Source organism: Meles meles, chromosome 4, assembly GCF_922984935.1.
Source record: "Meles meles chromosome 4, mMelMel3.1 paternal haplotype, whole genome shotgun sequence".
In the NCBI taxonomy this organism is placed as follows: domain Eukaryota; kingdom Metazoa; phylum Chordata; class Mammalia; order Carnivora; family Mustelidae; genus Meles; species Meles meles.
The window spans coordinates 58,220,842-58,245,799 of record NC_060069.1 but is presented as its reverse complement, the minus strand read 5'-3'; the positions used below and the strand labels follow the sequence as shown (position 1 = coordinate 58,245,799).

The 24,958-nt window shown below is 36.8% G+C and overlaps 1 non-coding gene across 1 annotated transcript; it reads right to left on the bottom strand.

Moving 5' to 3' along the window:
* Positions 1-17,440: 17,440 nt before the first annotated feature.
* On the bottom strand, positions 17,441-17,548 carry LOC123941066. Its single transcript, XR_006818163.1, has one exon. It is a non-coding gene; the product is annotated as a U6 spliceosomal RNA (small nuclear RNA).
* Between the last annotated feature and the right edge of the window lie 7,410 nt (positions 17,549-24,958).

Genomic DNA, 24,958 nt, shown 5'->3' with positions numbered 1-24,958 from the left:
CACACAGACCAGTGGAACAGAGTAGAGAGCCCAGATATGAACCCTCAACTCTATGGTCAAATAATCTTCGACAAAGGAGGAAAAAATATACAGTGGAAAAAAGACAGTCTCTTCATTAAATGGTGCTGGGAAAACTGGACAGCTATATGTAGAAGAATGAAACTCGACCATTCTCTTACACCGTACACAAAGATAAACTCAAAATGGATAGAAGACCTCAATGTGAGACCGGAATCCATCAGAATCCTAGAGGAGAGCATAGGCAGTAACCTCTTTGATATCAGCCACAGCGACTTCTTTCAAGATATGTCTCCAAAGGCAAAGGAAACAAAAATGAAAATGAACTTTTGGGACTTCATCAAGATCAAAAGCTTCTGCACAGCAAAGGAAACAGTCAACAAAACAAAAAGGCAACCCACGGAATGAGAGAAAATATTTGCAAATGACAGTACAGACAAAAGGTTGATATCCAGGATCTACAAAGAACTCCTCAAACTCAACACACACAAAATAGATAATCATGTCAAAAAATGGGCAGAAGATATGAACAGTCACTTCTCCAATGAAGACATACAAATGGCTATCAGACACATGAAAAAATGCTCATCATCACTAGCCATCAGGGAGATTTAAATTAAAACCACATTGAGATATCACATTACACCAGTTAGAATGGCCCAAATTAGCAAGACAGGAAATAACGTGTGTTGGAGAGGATGTGGAGAAAGGGGAACCCTCTTACACTGTAGGTGGGAATGCAAGTTGGTACAGCCACTTTGGAGAACAGTGTGGAGATTCCTCAAGAAATTAAAAATAGAGCTTCCCTATGACCCTGCAATTGCACTACTGGGTATTTACCCCAAAGATACAGATGTAGTGAAAAGAAGAGCCCTCTGTACCCCAATGTGTATAGCAGCAATGACTATGGTCGCCAAACTGTGGAAAGAACCAAGATGCCCTTCAACCGACGAATGGATAAGGAAGATGTGGTCCATATACACGATGGAGTATTATGCCTCCATCAGAAAGGATGAATACCCAACTTTTGTAGCAACATGGACGGGACTGGAAGAGATTATGCTGAGTGAAATAAGTCAAGCAGAGAGAGTCAAGTATCATATGGTTTCACTTATTTGTGGAGCAAAACAAAAAACATGGAGGACATGGGGAGATGGAAAGGAGAAGGGAGTTGAGGGAAACTGGAAGGGGAGATGAACCATGAGAGACTATGGACTCTGAAACACAACCTGAGGGTTTTGAAGGGGCTGGGAGTGGGAGGTTGGGGAACCAGGTGGTGGGTAATAGGGAGGGCACGTATTGCATGGAGCACTGGGTGTGGTGCAAAAACAATGAATACTGTTATGCTGAAAAGAAATTTTTTTAAAAGTGGAAAAAAAAAAAAGAAGAAGAAGAAGAAAAGGAAGTCCAGAAAACAGACCAAAAAGCACAAAGTAAACTGTATGTGATTAAAAATGGCATTTTAAGTCAGTAGATTTAAAATGAACAAGTGGGGGATGCCTGGGTGGCAGTGGGCTCTCTGCTCAGCAGGAGTCTGCTTCTCCCTCTGAACCTCCCTTTGTTGTGCTCTCTCTCTCTCTCTCATTCTCTCTCAAATAAATAAAATCTTTAAAAAAAATAAAATAATAAAATGAATAAGTGGGTTGCAGGGTGGTCCCACAGATTCATCTCTTGACTCAATGGTGTTTGTATGGAATAGACTCGGACCCACTCCTTTTTCCATCCTCCCACCACCCTCCAACCTCTTTTCCAGTCACAACCCTCAGAACCATCTTCTCAGCCATCCTCCACCTCCGTGACCAGCCAAAACCATTTTTCCTAGCTTAGTTCTTTATTTAAGCCCATCAACCGCGAACTCCCAGGTTTGTTAGAATTATTCCACCCAGAAGGAGATGGCCATCAGCCATCTGGTCAACAGGCATCTGCGGGACTCTTACACCTACCTCTCTCCGGGCATCTAGTTCCACTGACCACCGGCTCCGGAGGGCTGTGTCGCTTCTTCTAGGAGTCGGCCAAAGAGAAGACGGAGAGCCCCCAAGCGACTGAAGTTGCAAAACCAAAGCAGCAGCAGCGCCATTTCCGCAGAAGCAGAACCAGGACCTTTTATACCTGCACGCCCCCGGCTCTGCCTGCGCAGACTCAGTGACTTCCCCGACAACCACTTCCTGGATGAGGAGGTGAAACTCATCAACAAGATGAGGACCACGTGAATAACTGCGGCAGGCTTGCAGGCGGGGAGGCGAGGCTGGGCTGGGCGGGTGTCTCCTGGGAAGGCTCACCCTGGAGCAAGACTAGGAGCCTCCAATGCCCAGACGCCTTTGAGGGGCCGCCTGGCATCCCCTGCATCAGGGCTTCAGCCTCCACCTCTCCCTGTAGCCACTGGGCAACCTTCTAAACCTCACCCAAGGCTTCGACCAAATGGAACCGAGAAAGCATGTAGAATTAATTAATTAATTAATATGAAGAAGTGTGTCACTTGAGTACCTATAAAGTGGGGGGGATGGAGGGGAACAGGGCCAGTTAGGAAGGGAAGTAAATTTTAATTCATTTTTCACATCTTACTTCAAAATAAACTCCAGAAGAATCAAAGATGTAATGAAATAAGCCATAAAGAACTGTGAGAAATCATAGGAAATATTTTTCATGATTGCAGAGTAAGGAATGCCTTTACATTTTACAAAATCCAGAAGCCATCAAAAAAAATCAATGATTTTCACTATGAAAATTTTAAAAATTTGTGGGGATGGGTCTCCTGGGTGACTCAGTGGGTTAAGCCCCTGCCTTCAGCTCAGGTCATGATCCAAGGGTCCTGGGATTGAGATCCAGCTCTCTGCTCAGTGGGGAGCCTGCTTCCCCTTCTCTCTGCCTGCCTCTCTGCCTACTTGTGATTTCTCTCTCTTTGTCAAATAAATAAATAAAATATTTTTAAAAATAAATAAATAAAATTTTAAAAAATAAAAATTTGTGGGGGAAAAATAATTGACAAACAGGAAAAAATTATTTGTAATTTATATCAATGGAAAGGATAAATTCCAAAACATATATTTAGGTTCTGTAAATTAGTAAGAAAAGGAACAAAAACACAGTAAAAAAAGGGGGGGGGCAAAAGAAAAGAAATAAAAATGATTATCAAGAGTTTACAAAACATCAACAGTTTATAGAAAAATAAAAATGACAAATATATGAAAAATGTTCATTCATTATACAAGAAATGCAAATTAAAACTATGTTGAAATGCTATATTTCACCTATTTGTTTGGCAGTGGTTAAAAAATTAGCACATTGGGGCGGCCAGGTGGCTCAGTGGGTTAAAGCCTCTGCCTTCGGCTCAGGTCATGATTCCAGAGTCCTGGGATCAAGCCCCGCATTGGGCTCTCTGCTTGGTGGGGAGCCTGCTTCCTCCTCTCTCTGCCTGCCTCTCTGCCTACTTGTGATCTCTGTCTGTCAAATAAATAAATAAAATCTTTAAGAAAAAAAATTAGCACATTATTGAAGATGCTATGGGAAAAAGTCACTCTCAGACATAGCTGGGGGAATACAACATGGTCCAGTCACTATGGAGGGCAATTTAACATTACTTTCAAAATTACTTCTGCACATCTTCTTTGATTCTAGGAATATACCCTAGAGGTACACTCCTGAATGTGTAAAATGATGTCTATACAAGGTTGCTTATTGCACCATTTTTTGTAATATCAAATCATTAGAAACAGCCCAAACATGAGGAATTCTGGCCAGAAAGGATTATCCACTGAGTGAATAGGCAAAACAAAATTGAGTGTGTTAGAGCAGGACACTAGAGAAGAACCTTTTTTTCAAAAAGTTAAGAATACTCAACAGTTTCAAATACTGAGGAGAGGTCAAATAAGATGAGAGTAGAAAATAAACAATTGATATTGGAAAGATACGTATAACTGATCATCTTTAAAAATAATGTGGTGAGGGACAAAGTAGAATGATGAGATCAAAAATCTTTATTAGAATAGGTTAAGAAGAGAATGGGAGATGGGGAAGAAGCAAGGGTTATAGATTGTAGATGGAAAGTTTTGGTGTTTTTAAAAATGGGTGATAGTACAAGAATAGAATAATCTTGTAAAGAAATAATAATTTACACTACCCTCATAGCTACTTGAAGGAAAGAAAAAGAAGGAAAAAAGGGGGGAAGAAAAAGAAGTAGGGAGAAAGAGTGGGAGGGAGGAAAAGAAATTAGATTATGACAGGACTCCATTTAAATTGAAACCATTCTCTCTCTCTCTCTCTCTGAAATAAAAAAATCTTTTTAAAAAGTGGGGAACAACTGGATGGCACAGTCCCTGAAGTGTCCAACTCTTAGTTTTGGCTCCGGTTTGATCTCTCAGAGTTGTGAGATTGAGTTCCATGTGGGGCTCCTCTCAGGGCAGAGTCTTCTTGAGTTTCTTGAGTTTCTCCCTCTTTCTCAAATAAATAAATAAATTGGAACCATTAGTAGCCCCTGGTTAATGTTAAGATCTTTCCAGTGTTATTGAATTTAGATTAGTTGAATTTAGATTAGTTTCTGAAGTTCTCTCCTAATCAAAGATTATGTTAGTAATGAATATTGTTAGAACCTTGTATATTTCTGATTAATAGGTATTGTAGGAACCCTTGACACGTAAACTTTATTGTCATTCAGCTGATCTGTAGCCATTCCTCAGGACTCCCATGGTCTGTAGCTCCTGTTCCTCTGATTCACGGGCCCTTCACTAGGCCAACAGAGCCTTTCTGACATTGTTATCAGCAATAAGTGTGAACGATGCTTTTTTTAGGGTTTATATTTGTCCTGATTTGGCCTGATTTGTAACTTCCTTTTTTCATTGTTGTTGTTGTTCTATTATTTGTTCCACTTTGAGTAATTACTCAGATATTCAGATATCATGTAACTAGTTGTATATTTAGTGGCTGAAAATAAGGATATCACAACTTCAACGCTGGCAGCAAGCACATCCTCACTTTGGAAATTTATCATGGTTTATTCAAACATGTCATCTAATAATAGGTATGGTATAAGTGGTGCTGGTAACAGTAGTAGCAAATTCAGATCTTATAGACTCTTAATCTCAGGAACAAACAGGATTGCTTGGGGCTGGCGGGGGAGGGATAGGGTGGCTGGGTTATTGACATTGGGGAGGGTATGCGCTATGTGTAAGAATTGTGTAAGATTGATGATTCACAGACCTGTACCCCTGAAGCAAATAATACATTATATGTTAATAAAAAAAAATTCAAACCTTATGACTCCATAATAGTTTAAACATTGCCCTTTTCTGCAGACTGTCCTATTTCCCTGAATTCTTACACCATTACAATAATATTTAATGCTCAATTATTTTAAGAACAAGGAACTCAAATAAATTTTAAAAGATAATGTTGTTTCTTCACTCTTATGGAGTTGTTCAGAGCTCATTTATGGAGTGTCAATTCAGCATTAAGAGCTATATAATTTTCTGCACTAGGAAGGTTTATAACGTAGGAGGGTGGACAGATACTGAAACAATTATTATAAAGTGAGACAGATGCTCTCTTAGCGAAGTTCTGGACACAATGGGAGCACATCATAGAGTCATCAGAGAAAGCCCCTGCCGCAGGTCTTTTGTATACTAATGTCAAGGTCTCACAGGATGTCATCATCAATGGAGTAATGAGCAAAGTCTTCCTAAAAGCCAGATGCAGAGAACTAAACTAGATTAAATCCTCAAAACTTTATAATTTTATTGCCACTTGGATCGGAATATATTCAACTCAAATTGTCCCGACATGGATGCAGAGAGGTGACAGATCACATCTAGTTTATTTATCCTTTATACTTTAGTACAAAGGTGTTTATCAGATCCTGTCCAGAAAACACATTTTGATTAGAAGTAAAAGCATCTTCAGGCCCAGGAACCTTGGGAAAATACTAGCAAATAAGAGAAAGGGGAACAAAAAGAGGAAGGCAGAAGGTACGCTAGGCAGATACTATGCGTTCTCCACTGTGCTAATAGGAGCTCTAGGAAATGTCCCTCATTATTGCCTCTTTTCAATCAAATCTGGATTCTCTCCACTGCTTGGTTAAGATCCGCTTCCCTTGCTTCACTTTTACTCTAGATGGCAGCAGCAGAACAAAATAGAAAATAAAATTCTAGTTTCGGTGAAATTTATTCACCTGCAACTGCTAAGTAAAAAAGGTCTCGGGCTGTTATTTGAATTAAAATATGCCCTTTAAAATTTCTCTTCCAGTATAGAAATACATCAACAATATTTCAGTAATTAAAAGTCAAGGTGCAGATGTCTTCACAATTGTTCAACTTGTTAGGCCACTCATAATATAGTATTTGTAAATAATTATTATAATAATTATTTATTAATAATTATTTAATATTATTTATTTAATTATAATTATTTATTAAATAATTATTTTATTATTTTATTATATAATATATATTTATATATAATATATAGAATATATATTTTGTATATTATATATGAATGTATTTTTATATATAATATTATATATTATTATATTATTATTATAAATAATTATAATTATTTATTAAATAATTAGTATGTAAATAATATGTTATTATAATAAAAATAATTCTGTGAAGACACTGCTTATTTTCACAAGTTTATATTTAGAAGTTGAGATGTCAAGGTAGAATATCCAATATACTTTTAAAATTGATGGAACTTTGTCCAATAAAGGACTAGATAATCAAACTCACCATATAAATTCTCTGGCTGAATATACCAGAGAAATAAAATGTTACTATTTCTTTAATAAACTTATGTTTTTAAAGTTGTTTCAAATACACATGCAAGCATGAAACTGGCTTTTTACCAGTATATTGAAATTACAAATAGTTTATAAATACTTAAAAATAAATGACTTTATTATAAAATGAAATAACCCCCATCACTCTGTAAACTGAAAGGATCTATGATCCCAGAACATGGTTTATAGATGAGATTACAGAAACATTGTAAAAACAAAGAGACACAAAGAGGAGCCAGGAGATAAAAAGAAGGATCAAACTTGTAATAATTTTCAAAAAGAGGCTTCCGGAAAGCATAGACTACTTGGGTTGACATTGTATTCTCACACAGTTCTAGGCTGGATTGAACAGAGAATTTCTAAAACTTAGAAAATATAATTGTCCAGGTTTTATGTCTCTTAACTGTAGAGGACATAACTCACATCTCTATATTCATAGGCTTATGTATTGATTAAGTTAATTTTCCTGCACAGGGTCTTAAAATATCTTGGAGAAGTGTCACTTTTTCTAGTTCACACAGAAGTGCCATTTGGACACACAGTGGCCCTGTTATCACGAGTCAGAAGGGTTTCATTGAATTAAAACCCTACCAAACTAACACTTTCTTTTCATCCTAGAATTACTGGTTTGATAAATCAGAATTAATTATTCAGAATCTTTAGATTACCATTGTTCAATCATTTTGTAACTAGGTCGATGGAGAAGCAACATAGAATCATGTCAAGGACCCAGGCTTCAGAGTGGAGGTTTTAGTTGGATTTATAGTCCTGCCATTTATTTATAAGTCCTGCTGGTGTTTGGATAAATTGAAAAGTAGTCTGGCACCATATAATTGGAAGCTTTATATTTTTTTATTCCTTTTGATCTAATAATTGCATTAAAAAAATCTAACATGAGTGCTCGCTTCAGCAGCACATATACTAAAAAAAAAAAAAAAACAAACAAACAAACAAAAAAAACCTAACATGAGGGGGAGAAAAGTCAGGAAGGTGGATATAACTTCATGCACAAAGAGGTTCACCATCATGTGATTTACAATAGTGAACAACTGGAAATGATATACAAGAGAGGAATGGTTAAGAAAATTACAATTATATACTAAGATTCAGTAATCAAATAAATATTTATCAAGGGTTTCCTAAGGTGCCACGCATTCAGCTAGGCAGTAGAAATTCAGCAGTGAACATGATAGGTACAGAACCTGACTTTCCTATAATAATCTAAGGTCAAGTCTTAAAAAAGCAAGAAGAAAACTCTTATAATATTATAATATTTAATAATGCAATAAAACCTTTATTATACTATCCAATGTATAATTTTTATATATATATGTAGAAAAAATATTGGGAGAAAATACATCAGAATGTTAATAATTATTATTTCAAAGTAACGGTTATACAATTATTTTGCAACAATTTTCCACATTTTCTGCAATGAGCATGTTTAAAAATATTTTTATGTCATGCAAAATTATATCGTACCCAACGTTGGCTATGATAAAAAGAGCATTATATCTAATAATGTACTCAAAAGCCGGATCCATTTATGGTAAGGAAAATCTCTAGGTATAATAAGACAAATTACATGGTCGTTTTTTGTGTATTTTTATTTCCATCACAGTGTTTTTTGTAGAACCTGCTTCCTCTGCAGCATTGGGAAGTCTCTTCTTATGCAGAAGAATGCTGGCAGCATATTCCACCCAGGTGACACAAGGGGGTGCCTGGACCCTGCTTCCAAATGCTTCCCTTTGTCTTCCAGGAAAGAAAAAAAGAAAAAAAAAATTAAAACCTGACATTTGATTTGGTGACCAATTAAAATGTTTTAATAGACTTGTGTATATGGTCCACATGCATTTCTAACCTGAGAGATCTTTGAAGGCATGATCCTTTACAAAGCACTTCCACTTCCCTGCATTTATTTCATAAGAAAAAATATTACAGGAAAATAAGAGGCCTTTTAAAGCACAATTCATAAGAATGGAGACAGCCTAAATAGCAAAGAATAAGGAGTTGTCAAGCAAATTATGGTACATCTTAAACAAATCAGGAAATAACCATTAAGAATGATATTGAAGTGTAAAGACATTAAAAAAAATTTAAAAAACAATTTATACAATAATATGTACAATATGCTCTAATTTTTTATTTCAATATATCATATGTATAATTAGACAAATCTAGAAAGATATATGCCAAAATATTAATAGTCATTATCCTTAAGAAACAACAAGATTTTTTTACTGACTTCTCTCTGCATATCTGCATTTTATAATTTTTGTCTATAATAAAAAAGATTTTTTTAAAGAATAAGAATAACTGAGTTACTCCCAAATGAAAATAAATACTGGTTCTTACAACCTCTGCTAACTAAATATATATGTAAATCATTGCAAATTTCCCAGAGAAATTTGGTGAATTACAAACTGCAAATTTCCCAGAGAAGTATGGTGACCATACTGCTGTATTTGCTAAAGACAGTTCTACTTTATGACTGTTATTCTGGTTTAACTATTAATAGTGCTTCTTTCTGTCTCAAAAGTTTGACTAAGTCACACAACAGGTGTACTTTTAAATTTTTTCCAGGAAGTTAGCAAGACTTGCAGCTTTTCTTCTTAAATCAGCAGGCTGCTTCTAATCCAAGGAAACTTAAGTCTTGTTTCTATCAATGTGATCAATGCAAGGTGGGCCCAGAAGTTCTGAGATTGTCCAGGCTACATTAGCTTCAGTCTGGGACCAGGTAAACTCCAAGACCCATTTGGATAACAAAACAAAGTCTTTTTGAGACCCCACCTTGATGCCTTGGCTGAATGCCCTTAAAGCTAACTTGTGCACCAGGAACCCTCCATGGAACAGTGACAGGACACCTATCATCACACCTCCTGGCATGCTTTTCTGGGACAGAACCCTGGCAGACTAGGACAAATAGTGTTTTCCTAACTACTATAAAGCATTACTATACATGTAAAACCAATAACTTACTGCCTTGCTTCAAACTCCTTCGATTAAAAGTAACAAACACCACTAAAATGACAGATATATATAGAAAATATTCAAAGTTCATCTAAGGTTATCTCCTGGGATTTACAGTATAGAACCCAGCCAAGCCCCACACAGAACCAGAACCAGAACTGGAAATGCAGGCAGCCAACTCTCTTTCTCTTTCTCTTTCTCTTTCTCCTCTTTCTCTTTCCCTTTCTTTTCTTTCTCTTCCTCATCTTCTTCTACTCCATGGAATTGCGTGTTTCTATTTCATTGCACACATCTATGTCATTCTTCTCACTCCGCAGAAATTCTTATTCAGCTACTTTCTACACGAAGCCGAAGTCTGCCACCCTGAGCGCCCTCAACGTGTTCTCTCAGGTCCACAGGAATTTATTAGTGCCAGCACCTCTGAGTCCAAATTCCAAATTCCCAAGGGACAGACTCAGCATTATAAATGAACAGATTGGCTTCTCCTAAGTCAGGTGTCCATCTGACTCAATCAATTATGTCTGGAGGTGGTGGAATCACAGTTGTAAAATGACCCATCCAGATGTTAGAGAAGAACAATGTAGTCTCAGTAGACACCACTGTGAGAATCTGCTCACTTTCCCTCCTTCAGGGAAACTGGCAAGTTTCTCCTCTTCGGTGACATACTCTTACTAAGACGGAAGAGAAGCAGCTCTTAGTAACCCAAATCCACACACCCCTGGTGCTGTGATGACACCTCCAAGGACACCCTCAGCCATAGTTTTCCCCAGAGTTGCTTCATATTTTCTTAATTCTATCACCAACTTCCAAGGGAACTAGGAACATAGTCCTTACTCTCTCTTCCAAACTTAAATTCCACAATGAAGAGTCATAAGCAAGTTACGGGTCACCCATTTTTGAAGAACAAAATCTTTATTCTTTCTCTTTTCATCCATTTACTCATGTAACAAACATTTACTGCATTGCTACCATATGTCAGAGTCTGTGCTCAGTGCTGTGGGAAGAGATAAGACACGGTCCTTATTCACATGCATTCACAATGTACTGAGAGAGTCAAAGAGATAAAAGAATAATTATGTTACAATGTGATATGACCTACAACAGAAGTATATACAAAGTGCGCTGAGTGCAGAGAGAAAGGGTCTAAATCTTCCTTGGGGAAATCAAGAAAGGCGTCAAAAAGATTGTATTTCATTTGAGTGCTGAAAGAGTAAGACTTTTCCTGATGGAGATAAAGAGGAAGATTCCAAGTTAAAATAACAACAATAATAAGTAGCTGCCATATACTTAATGTTTACTGCATATAGATAGATACTCTACCACATGCCCTACGTGGATTATCTCGTTAAACCTTGAAACCCAGCTGGCCTGTCTGTTACTCCCTATGCACATGTATCTCAGAATCAGTCACTAAAACACAAGAGCCTCAGGAGGACAGAACTATGGGCAGTAGGAACTTGAACAAATGCCAGTTGCTGAGTTGAAAATATTCCATGTATGTGTAAAGAAGTAAGCAGTCTTAAACACAGCTGGTGGAAGTAGGACTTCCTGAAGGACAATTTGTCAACAAGCACCAAAACTCAAGCCTAGAGATTTGCCTTAAGGAATTAATTGAGAATGTAGGCAAAATTAAAGCTATAAGGATGTTCATCACAGTAGTGTTCATAATAGTAACCTAAAATGTCCAACAATGTTGCCATAAAAAATGTAGAAGTAAATTTGTTGAATGAAAAGATGTGCATAACAAGTTTTCAAAAATCAATATATAAGTAGAATATACAGAATATTCTTAATTATTTTATTTTACATGTGTATATATAAAATATATTTATATGAATATATAAAGGTAAAATATGTATTTTAAATGGGCATATGTATATATGTTTGCAGGTACGTATATTTTACTTTATTTACATATCTTTTAGTGTTTACAGGCACACACTCCTATGAAACGCTAGAAAGATACACACTGGGGATGTCTGGCTGGCTTAGTCGATAGAGCACATGACTCTTGCTCTCGGAGTTGTAAGTTCAAACCCCACATTGGGTGTGGAGATAAGTTAAAAATAAAATCTTTGAAAAAAAGATACACATTAAAATTCATCAGTAATTTCTCTGGCCAAGAATTTGAGAGTTGGATAATATTTCTTTTGGTATATTTCTCTTTTTCAATTGTTCTACTATAAGTTTATATTATTTGTGTAAGCAAAACAACAAGGAAAGCTTAAGATGCCATTTATTGATGGCAATTAATAATTTAATCATTTGTTTAAATTTACCAAGCTAAGAACAAGATCTCAAGGTGGGATCTACACCCAACATAAAATTACTAGGTATTTATGTAACAGTGGTATCTCTGAAAGTTGTAAATGGTTACCTCTTTGAACATTATTTCCACAGAGATTATTTATATAACCATATTAGTCTGCCACTTACTAATAATTTGGGTTTGGCAAGTCACTTACTCTCTCTGAGGTACAGGCAACATGGGGTGCCGGGATGGCTCAGCCAGTTGAGCATCCGACTCTTGATCTCAGTTTAGATCTTTGTTGTGAATTCAAGCCCTGTGCCCTGTGTTTGGCTCCATGCTGGGCATGGAATCTACCTAAAAATAAATAAATTAATTAAATTAAATTAAATTCAAATTAAAAATATATTGTTAAAAAAACACAACAGCCTCTCTTACTAGTTCTTTTTCTTTTAAAGATTTTATTTATTTATTTGAGAGAGACAGAATAAGAGAGAGAGAGAACACGAGCATGAGTACGGAAGAGGGGGGAAGGGCAGAGGGAGAAGCAGACTCCCCACTGAGCAGGGAGCCAGACAGGGGAGTCTATCCCAGGACCCTGAGATCATGATCTGAGCTGAAGACATATGTCAAACGACTTAGCCACACAGATGCCTTCTCTTACTAGTTTTTGTCAGGACTGAATGAATGTACCTATACATCCTTTATAAAGCTTTATACTAATATTCAGTGGAATTTTAACTAAGATCAGATATTACATCCTTAAGTTCTCCTTTGGGAATCTTCTAATTTTTAAGATTATCCAACTTTTTAAAAAGATTTTTATTTATTTATTAGACAGAGAGATATCACAAGTAGGCAGAGAGGCAGGCAGAGAGAGAGAGGAGGAAGCAGGCTCCCTGCCGAGCAGAGAGCCTGAGGCAGGCTCGATCTCAGGACCCTGAGACCATGACCTGAGCCGAAGGCAAAGGCTTAACCCACTGAGCCACGCAGGCGCCCCAATTATCCAACATTTTTAAGACCACAAAGTTATATGCAGTATATTGTTTGTTATTCAATCATATGCAATACTCAAGGTATTGCCAACCCAGGAAAACTGTGTGTTCTAATTAATAGACTCCCTGCCCAACGGGGAGTCTGCTTCTCCTTCAATCTCTGCTACTCTCCTTGTGTCTCTTTCTGTGTCATTAATAGGTTTGGCTGTTACTCTTACAACTTCGGAGATCTATCACAAAAAAAGGAATTTACCTTGCTCTTGGAAACTTTCTGTGGAACTGATTCAAGCTTCTTAATGCATTGTATGTTCCCATACATCAAGATGCTAAGCTTAGCAAAATAGCCAATAATAATGTTCAGGCTAATTTTAACTCCCTGCTCTTTTTATAACCACGGGCAGAAGGATCCAAAACTAAAGAGTCACGCTTCTCCCTAGCATGGTCAAAAGGTCGGTTGTTTCAGCCTTTGGAATTCTTTTTTCATTCTAGCTCTTTATGCTCTTCCTAACCTGAGAAATCAATTTTAAACATGCTGATCATGAGATTTGATTTAACCCCCTTTCATCTGATGAGCTGTAGCTCTGTCTCTTACTGCTTCATTGGACACCTGTTTCCTGTATGTTATTGGAGACAACGTATTATGACATTAGAGGCTTTAGTTACAGAAAATAATTTTCTACTGCACAAGAAATCCTTCTCTCTATCAGCTTTTGACAAATACTCATAAAATCATATTGGCAATACTGGTAAACATACTCCTTTAGAGAATCCAAGGCGATCCTAATTTCAGAATCTTGAAATCTTTTGGCATCTCTGAATTTGAAAGATGATCTGGGTGGTGAGCTTATAACTGTGTGTTCTAATCTTCTTTGGGTCTATGACACCATTATGAACAACATACTAGGACAGATCTGAAGGGTGTTTCCCTTCTCCACCCTGCCTATTATTCACCAGCCCAGGGAAATTATATACTATTTCTACTCTTAACACAGGATGAATAGTGGAATAACATTTGCAAAAGAAAATTGAACTTGAGATATTCTTTGTCTATCAACAGTCCAATTACTTTTATTATAATTTTTTACTTAATTAGAATTTGTTGTATCTGCTTTCACTTTAGACCATTAGTTCTGGTGCTCTTTCCCTCATATCTAACATAGTGCTTATTAAAAAGTAGATGCTGAATAGTATTTTTTTAAATGAATGAATCCTCTCTCAATCTCGGCTCCCATTTTCACCAACAAAATTAACCAATCAAGAGGGGGTGGTCAAGGGGGTGGCTGTACGAATCAATCTTAGAAAATATAGTCCTCCAGTGCTTGGCAAAGTTTGGTCTCTGGAATGTGAATCAATGTCTAGTGTAACCCATAATAAAAATGTTTCCACAATGACAAATGGGTGATATTCAAGTAAAATGTTAAAATATGTTATGTTGGATTAAGACAAGAAATTTGTCACGTTTTGTTATTTTAAAGCCAACAGCTACTACCACCTTTTGTTATTGATACTTTGGCTCCTTCCTCCTCATCAGGAGCCTAGGCTTCTTGAACACATACTGGTGACGAAAGTGCCTTATGCGCTTCGTGTAAATGCATTATTGGTTTATTCTCGACAGTGTTGTAGGGTAGAGATCATTATTAAGCCTATTTTATAAATTAGAAAATTTAAAAATTAATAAGCTAATTGTCCAAGTTTCCAAAACATGTAAGTAGCAGAGTCAAAATTCAGATCTGCTTCTATTTGAAACCGGAATCCAAGCTCTTACCTGCTAAACTCTGTCACAGTGATTAAAACTCAGGATTACTAGATTTCTTTTAGTTTAATTCCATTATATTCAGAAAACATACCTTGCATGATTTCAATTAATCATAATTTTCTTTTTTTTAATTTTATTTGTTTATTTGACAGAGATCACAAGTATTCAGAGAGGCGGGCAGAGAGCAGGGAGCCTGATGTGGGCTCGGTCCCAGGACCCTGGGATCATGACCTGAACCTAAGGCAGAGGCTTAACCCACTGAGCCACCCCAATCATAATTTTCTAAGTTTTGTTTTATGGCCCAGAATATTGTTTTAGCCAATGTTCTTGGTGCACTTGAAGAAAATATATATTCTATTGCTGTTGGGTGGAGTTTTCTATGAACGTTAATTAAACCCAGTTGGTTGATGATGTTTTCCAGTTCTACATCTTTGTTAATTTGCTCTTGTTCTACCAATTACTGCTGGAAAAGTCTTAAGACTCCAACTATAATTTTTATTTTCTAGTTCTATAGTTTTTTTCTTAATGTATTTTTGGAGTTCTGTTGTTAGGTCCATTACACATTTAGGTTTATTATGACTTTTTAATAAATTAACCCTTTTATCATTATGTAAAGTCCCTTATTATTCCTGGTTGAATATATATGTATATGTTTCACCAAATTTGGGAAGTTTCCAGCCATTAATTCTTTGTGTGGGGGGGGGGTAGGGTTTTTTTCCCCAAGTGTTTTTTAAGATTTAAAAAAAAAAATTACCTATTTAAATAATCTCTACACCCACTGTGGGGCTCAAACTCATGACACTGAGATCAAGAGTCAATGCTCTTATGACTGACCCGGCCAGGCACTTCTCAAGTTTTTATTTCAGTCACCTGGTGCTCATCATGATACATGCACTCATTAATCATAATTAACCACTCATTAATCACCTATTTCACCCATTCTCTCCTCCCACGTCCCCTCTGACAACCATCAGTTTTCTATAGTTAAGAGCCTGTTTTTTGGGGTGCCTGGTGGCTCAGTGGGTTAAAGCCTCTGCCTTCGGCTCAGGTCATGATCCCAGGGTCCTGGGATTGAGCCCCACAGCAGGCTCTCTGCTCAGCTGGGAGCCTGCTTCCTCCTCTCTCTCTCTGCCTGCCTTTGCCTACTTGTGATCTCTCTCTGTCAAATAAATAAATAAAATCTTAAAAAAAAAAAAAAAGCCTGTTTCTTGGTCTGTGTGTGTGTCTCTTTTTTCCCCTTTGCTCTTTTGTTTTGTTTCTTAAATTCCACATATGAGTGAAATCATGGTATTTGTCTTTCTCTGACTGACTTATTTCCATTAGCATTATACTCTCCATCTCCACCCATGTCACTGCAAATGGCAAGGTTTCGTTCTTTTTTTTTTTTAATTTTTTTTAGGATTTTATTTATTTATTTAATAAATAAATAAGAGAGAGAGAGACAGAGAGAGAAAGATCACAAGTAGGCAGAAAGGTAGGCAGAGGCAGAGGGAGAAGCAGGCTCCCTGCCGAGCAAGGAGCCCGATATGGGACTCGATCCCAGGACGCTAGGATAATGACCTGAGCCAAAGGCAGCCATTCAACCAACTGAGCCACCCAGGCATCCCGGTTTCATTCTTTTTTAATGGCCAAATAATACTACAGTGTGTGTGTGTGTGTGTGTGCGTGTTCTTTATCCATTCATCAATCAATGGGCACTGGGGTTACTTCCATATTTATGGCTATTGCTAATAATCCTACTATAAATATAGGGGTATGTGTATTCCTTTGAATTAGTGTTTTTGTATTCTTTGGGTTAATACTTAGTAATTCCATTGCTGAATCATAAGGTAGTTCTATTTTTAACTTTTTGAGGAACCTCCATACCGCTTTCCACAGTGGTTACACCAGTTTGCATTCCCACCAACAGGACATGAGGATTCCTTTTTCTCCACATCCTCACCAACACCTGTTGTTTCAGTCATTCTTTTTTTTTTTTTTTAATATTTTTTTTAAAGATTTTTTATTTACTTATTTGACAGAGAGAGATCACAAGTAGGCAGAGAGGCAGGCAGAAAGAGAGGGAAGCAGGCTTGCTGCTGAGCAGAGAGCCCGATGCGGGACTCGATCCCAGGACCCTGAGATCATGACCTGAGCCGAAGGCAGCGGCTTTAACCACTGAGCCACCCAGGCGCCCCTGTTTCAGTCATTCTGACAGACGTGAGGTGATGTCTCATTGTGGGTTTGATTTGCATTTCCCTAATGATATGTTATGATGCTCTTTCTATGTGTCTGTTGGCCATCTGGATGTCTTCTTTGGAGAACAGTCTGTTCATGTCTCTGTCCATTTTTTAACTGGATTATTTGTTTTTTGAGTGTTGCATTGTATAAGTTCTTTATATATTTTGAATGCTAAACCTTTATCAGATATGTCACTTGCAAATATCTTCTCCCATTCCATAGGTTGCCTTTTAGTTTTGTTCATTATTTCCTTCACCATGCAGACGCTTTTTATTTTGATGTAGTCCCAATAGTTTGCTTTGGGTATTTGGGATCTTTTGTGGTTCCATGCAAATTTGAGGATTGTTTGTTCAAGTTCTATGAAAAATGTTTTTGGTATTTTGATATGGATTGAATTAAATGTGTAGATTGTTTTGGGTAGTATAGACATTTTAACAATATTTGTTCTTCTAATCCATGAGCATAGAATGCTTTTCCATTTCCATGATTTTGCATGTCTTCCTTGTACAGAAACCATGCTAATCTTCTCTGTATTGTTCCAATTTCAATATATGTGCTATCAGAGATAACACCCAGCCATTAATTCTTCAAACACTTTTCTGTACCACATTCAGTTCTCTTTCTGGGATTCTGATAACATTGAAGTTAGATCTTTTGGTGTTACCCTATAAATTCCTAAAGATCTGTTTATCTTTCAACCTTTTTTTAAATTGTTGTTTAGAATGGATATTTTAAAGGAACAATTTGTCATCCTCATTTTGCTATTGAATCCATCCAGTGACTTTTTCAAATTTTCAATCATTGTATTTTTTTAGTTCTAAAATTTTCATTTGGTTCTTCATTTGGGATCTTCCATTTCTTTACTGAGATCTTTTTTTTTTTTTTTTTTTTTTTTTTTTTTTTTTTTAAAGATTTTATTTATTTATTTGACAGATCACAAGTAGGCAGAGAGGCAGGCAGAGAGAGAGGAGGAAGCAGGCTCCCTGCTGAGCAGAGAGCCCGATATGGGGCTTGATCCCAGAACCCTGGAATCATGACCTGAGCCGAAGGCAGAGGCTTTAACCCACTGAGCCACCCAGGCGCCCCTCTTTACTGAGATCTTAAGATATATATTAACTTCAATTCTTGGAGTATTGTTATCATACCTGTTTGAAAGTCTTTGATAATTCCAACATATATGCCATGTTGGCATTTATTGATTGCCTTCTCCCTTATAAGTTAAAATCTTGATTCTTTGTGTGCTGAGTAATTTTAGATTTTAATCTGGACATTTTGAATATTATCTGTGAGACTTGGGCCTACCTTAAATCCTCAGAAGAATGTTGATAATTTTGCTGTAGTAGGCAGTCAACTTTTTCAGTTTGCAAGTTTTAATCTGCATTCTGTGTATTGTGGTTCCAACGTCAGTTCAGTACTCAAAGCTTTTCCAGCATTATTCTAAACTGCCCCACGTGTGCACCCACCCAATGGCCAGTTGAAAACCTGAGCAATGGTCTACTCCATTGTTCAGTTCTCAAAGCCTTTGATACTCTGTCAGGTCAGACCAATGCATCACAGCCCATATATGAACCCAGGATTTCATATACCACTTTATGGATATACTCATACACTTTAAGGGCTCACTCTCTTGAGCTCCCTCCTTCTCAGAGTTGCTGTGATATTTCCAGCTCCTGAAGTCCTTCTTCAGGTCCTCTGTCCAGAAAACTAGGGTTTCAGTTTCCATAATGTCCCATGCACTTCCCATGGCTATCTCTGCATCCAGGACCAAGCAGCAGAATAGAGAGATAAAATGCAATGGATATTTGGCCCCTTGGTCTTGGACCTCATTTCCCCTGGTCAGAGGTGATTCCTTGCTCTCAGTGTTTTAGGTACCTGCCTCTTCACCACCATCTAGTATAAGGGTAAATTGGTTCTGAGCAAGTGACTCTTTAAGAATGAGTTTTAATAAAAAGGAATTTGTGCCATATCTTAACATCTTGTATAATAGCTTTACTTCTTTTTTAGGGCAAGTTGCAGTTATATTATGGATAATCAAATCTCCAAATAAATTTTCTATAATAATAGGAATGACTTTTATAATCACAAATAATAAATACTATTTAAAAATAAAATAGCTATATAGATTATTAAGAAGCTTCTTATTCTGTGATGCTGGTTTAATGTGATTGCTAAAGTCACAGGAACATACCACCACTGTTCTGATACAGAATCTTTTTCTTTTTTTTTTTTAAGTATATTCTACATCCAATGTGGGGCTTGAACTCATGATCCTGATATTAATAGTTGCATGCTCTACAGACTGAGCCAGCCAGTCGCCCTTGTTCCCACACAGAAACCTGAATTTTTAAAGCTTGGCTGAGCTCTAATCACAGCAAAGCAATCAAAGACTCTTCTAACTTTGGTAAATTCCATGTTCTCTTTGTTCCCATCTTTTGTGGCTGTTCACAATGAGAGATAAAAGGTCAGGACTTTTGCTTTCAAAAAACCAACTTGGACAAATCAAGATAAATATAGTCCTGAACTCATTTGCATGAATGAATCAGTAGTCAATTCTTCCAGACATCAAGAAGATGTCCTTGAGGGGAGTCTGGCATGAGCTTGAAAATGTTATCATAGAATTCATGTTTGACTGCTTCCTCTTTCCCATTCATGGTTGAAGTTCGATGGTAGGAGATATGTAAACAGTTAATGGTTTGATGTTACAGAAATGGAATAATAAAAGTTTACATATTGAGAAGGAGGAATATATCAGAAAATCTCCTCCCTTCAAGAAAGAAACTTGAATTAGAGAGAAACCATGAAACTAATCACCTGACTTGATAGCAGCTGTTTTTCTTTTTTTCTTCCCCAGACTCTTTGTTATAAGGTTCTGTGTTGATGAGAAAGCCAAAAAATATGGAATTATCACTATAGCAAATAAAATAAATAAATAAATTGAAATAAACAAAATATTGAACAATAATTCAATAAACATTTGAAGTAAACAAAAAGAAAAATATTGAGTCAATTCTGTCTCTGTCACAAGAATCATTATTGCAAATTTTAGGTAATATTCACAGTATTTGTGAAAAGTGACTGAACTGTAAGAACAGAAAGCAGATCAGTGTCTCCCAGGAGTTGGGGATCATAAACAGAGGTGATCTTAAGAAACACACAGAAGTATTTGGAGTCATATAACTGTTCCATAATTGAATTGTGGAGTACTTGTGTGCTTTTGTCAAAACGTGCAGGGAGAATATTACTGTCTTAAATTGTACCTTAATAAAAAATATTTTATGTGGCTGGCACATAGTCGGTAGTCAACAAGAGAAACAGAGAAATAAGTTTTTGCTTTAGCAGTGTTATGTTCTAGAAAACGGAAAGAATGTGAGGGCCAGTCAATAAACTTCACACTCATATCTTGAAAAGGCAATGTGATATGTATAACAAAATTTGGAATGCCCACAAACCTTGTTCCTATCATTCCCCATTGATAAGATATGGGAATAGGGTTTTAAAAGAGTGGCAGTCAGGCAGGCCCTGTCAGGTCTCTCTACTTTGGAGGTAGAAAAAGGAATTTTTCAAGTAAAATGACTCAGCAGAATTGTATTATTGGGCCTTTAAACCTGAGGGCTGACGGCTGCACATTCGTGACCAACACTCTAGGTCACAGTCACATTGGCCAGTAACATTTGAATAAATGAAGCAGGAAGCTTTCCCTCAACTTTCATGTACTTTGAAAGATGTGCTTCTGCAGATATGTGACTGGGAAGGGGAGAGAACACAAGGCATGTGGCAGCCACTGAAGTGAACAGAAGAGAAAGAGGATCAAACAATGGGGTATTTTGCAAACTAAAGTTATTGACATACTATAGGTTTATTCACTACTGATAATGGTGAATAGTTAACATTTCTTGAGTTTTTACATATAATGTCCAGAAATTTGCTAAATGTTTTACATTTATTACTGACAATAATCTATTACTATAGATATTATTATTGCTTCCATTTTACAGATGGGAGAACTGAGGCTAGGATGTTGAGTCACTTGCCCAAAGTTACAGATAGGTAGGTGTGGCAGAACTGGGATCTGACTCCAGTCCTTCATAATCTAAACCTTCTGTTCCTAATCAGTGTCCTACAATGGCTCTTCAATGAGTGGAAATGCTTTTTATTGGGTCTTCTAATAGCAATACAGTATTTATTGAAGAAAAATATTCCTTTCTTTTATAAATTGAATGTTCCAGAAAGACCTTGTGAAGGGGGACAGATAGATAGAAAATTCAAGGTATTTTAGTTATTTTTTTTTTTCTTTTTAAAGAGAGAGAGCATGAGCAGGAGGGGCGGAGAGAGAGTGAGAGAGAATCTCAAGCAGACTCTGTACTGAGTGCTGAGTGGAGGCAGGGCTCCATCTCATGACCCTGAGATTGCCGTCTGAGCTGAAACTAAGAGTTGGCCACTTAACAGACTGTGCCACCCAGGTGCCCTTTAGATTTTTATAAGAGCCTGAGAGCTTACACCTTTAGTCTGAGGTTTAAATATGACTTTATTTCCAAGGGAAAATAGCAAATCTTTGTGGAGACTGGCAGCATTCTGCTAAGGGTCCTAAGGTCTATACTTCTAAAATTAAGGCAGAGCACTCTGACCTTGCCCTGAAACACCAGAAGCAAAGTTTGGAAAGCTGCACCTTGTAAAAATGGGATGGAATAAACCAGAGTCTTGAAAGATAGATGAGCAAATACTGAGGTCACGAACTCTGCATGAGTCTAGTCTAAGTTGAAGCCAACATCTGGAAATTCTTTCAAATTCTCTGTTTTATAAGACTGACAATGATCCTACTCCCCTTAAAGCCAATATGTGGAACAATTATAAACTTTCATAAGCACCCAGAATGCAGAGCTTTTATTATATGATGGTTTGACTTTGATGAAAGAAAATTTCTGAAGAATCAGCATAACAATTCTTTGCTCAGGAAAAATTAGAATTCGTTTCAGAAACTGTACTTTTTCTGTTAGAAAGACTGTGTTGAATTTAAACATACCACAAATCATTCAATAAAACTGTTCTTACCTTTCTAGAAGGTAGTAAACCTAGAGTCTATGGTTATTTTATTAATTGTCTAATAACACATAAGATTGATACCAAATATTTTAGCTCTGGAATATATGCAGCTTAAATACTTCATTTTGTACTATTCTTTAATTTTCCTATCTTTATTGGTCTGGCCTTCTTAAGCTCTTTGTAGGAGAAAGAATGAAGCATTTCTTCTGTAATGAAATATATGAATATTCACATTAAGTGCAATAAATAGACTGTAAATAGTTCAAGTCAAATTTTACCATAAATCAGTTACAAAAAAGCTCTTGCTTTCAAAAAATATTTTTGGATTTCAGATATCAGTTTATGGACCTGTAATAATATGCTAGAGAGGAACTTTATTTAATTGAAGTTATACTTTAAACTTAAGTAAATTACAATCCTCAGCTTAAAAATATACATTAGTATAGATCCACACACAAATTACAGACAAGTACTAGAATCGTTTTCTTTTTTTTTAAAATTTATTTATTTGACAAACAGAGAAAGATCACAAGTAGGTAGAGAGGCAGGCAGAGAGAAAGGAAGGGAAGCAGGCTCCCCACTGAGCAGAAAGCCCGCTGTGGGACTTGATCCCAGGACCCTGGGATCATGACCCGAGCCGAAGGCAGAAGCTTCAACCCACTGAGCCACCCAGGCACCCTAGAATCATTTTCTTATCTAAAACCTTAAAGGGAGCATACACACACATTCATAATATGGAATCTGATATTTGTTTTGAGAATATTGATGCTTTTAGCAGGATAATAACCCATTACATCCATATATTACTTTATTTTTCATCAAGCACTTTCATATTTGCTGTCACCTTGATCTTTACACTATTTCTGTGAAATAAAACAGGAATTACTAATTTTTTTAAAAATCACATCAATTTTTATTTAGTTACCAAAGAAAGGCATTTCTTGTGAAAGATAACAGAAGAAAGAAGTTTGCAGGTTTCTTTCTGTCATTTTACAGAAAGAGACACTTGAGAATCAGAGAGGTTCAATGGCTGACTCGAGGCCTATCAGCTAGAGTAGATCTGGAGTTGAAATCTAGTCTGACTCCAAGACTTGTAAATTTTATTCTTTCCACAATATTTAGTGAGGACCAACAGTGTCAGGCTTTCTGATAACCATGCCCACTATACCACAGTGCTTCTCAGTTAGGAATCACAAGACACAGAATTCTACAGCTTAAAACATCTATGGAACCTAGATCCAATGATAGGACCACACTGTTAGCAGAACTGTTTTGTTTTTGTTTTTTTTTTTTTTTTCATTTTGAGGAGAATATTTAATTTGCTAAATAAAGTAGAATCTTCCTTCTCCAAATTCTGTTTAAACTATTTGGAAAGTAGCTTGAATCCGACAATCACTTCAGTGCTTGAAGGTCTGCACACTAATGTAGATTAGAGCTACCATGGACCAACCATTCCCATAAATGACCACACTTATTTTGCAAGATGTGAACTTTAAGATGTGCAGCTACTAGAGTCTATTGATGTTTGAGGTTGAAGGAATGAATGCAGGCCAATTTGATGAACTATTGAGGTTATTTCCAAAGTCTTGGTCTTGCCCCATTTCACTGTGGTGAAATGGTTTTCATTAAACCGTTCTTGACAGGTTTTGGAAAACTGACTTTTTAGTGAATTGACCTAGAAAAATTTAATTCAGGCTCAACTTTATGGTGAAGGGTCTCAAATTTAGGGTTTTATCTCCAACTGAGGTCATATATATACTCTGAATGTAGATTTGGGGCTGCCATAACAAAGTACCACAAACTGGGTGGCTTAGCAAGAGAAATTTATTGTTCCACAGTTTGGGATGCTAGAAGTCTGAAATCGGAGGTGTCAGCAGAGTTGGTTCCTTTAAAAGGCTGTGAGGGAGAATCTGTCCCATGCCTCTACTAGCTTCTGGAACTGCAGGCATTCTTTGGTTTGTAAGCAGGATTCTCTCTGTATCTTCTCTCTGTGCATGTCTGTGTCCAAATTTCTCCTTTTGATAAAGACACCCTTCATATTGGATTAAGGCCCCCCTAAGGACCTCACATTAACTTGATTAACTCTGTAGAGATCCAAGTTGCAAATAAGGTCACATTCTGAAGTAGTGGGGGTTAGGAATTCAGTATATCTTTATTCGGGTTGTGATGGTTAATTTTATACATCAACTTGGAGGACATTTTTGGATGAAACTAACATTTAAGTTGGTGAACTCTGTGTAAGAGTTTGTGCTCCACAATGTGGGTGGGCCTCACCAAATCAGTTGAAGGCATGGATAGAACATAAACACTAGCCTCTCCAAGCAAGGGAAAATTTTCCAGTGGACCACCTTTCAACTTCATCTGCACTATTGCCTCTCCTGGGTCTCCAATCTGCTAGACTTTGGACTAAAACACCACCATTGGCACAGTCCTTGCTAGGGAGACACTAGTGAGTTAAAAAGAGACATGCATTAGAGGACTCCAAAATGTATACCCTATTATCATACTACACCACTTGTGGCATTTCATGAATTAATATTTTTGCATAAATTCTGTAATCATTTTTGTGAATAATGCAATTATATTACATTATATTTTGGTGTTTAAAGTATGTCTTTGAAACATACCATAAATTTTGCATACCATAAATTTTGGAATTTATTTCTATTTTAATACTCTGAAACCCTCAAAAACTGGAGCTTAAGTTTTACTCAACCTCTGGTTCTAGCTGCTCCTTCTCTACTTATTACCTCTCCCACTTGCTTCTTACTGCTAGGAAAGCCTTGCTATTTCTTGCCTATTGGCCTTTGCACACATTATTCTTTTCATGAGGTCACATTCATCACCTGCTTTTAAAGTCTTCTTAAATAGGAGCACCTGGGTGGTTCATTTGGTTAGGTGTCTAACTCTTGATCTCTGGTCAGGTCTTGATCTCAGGATTG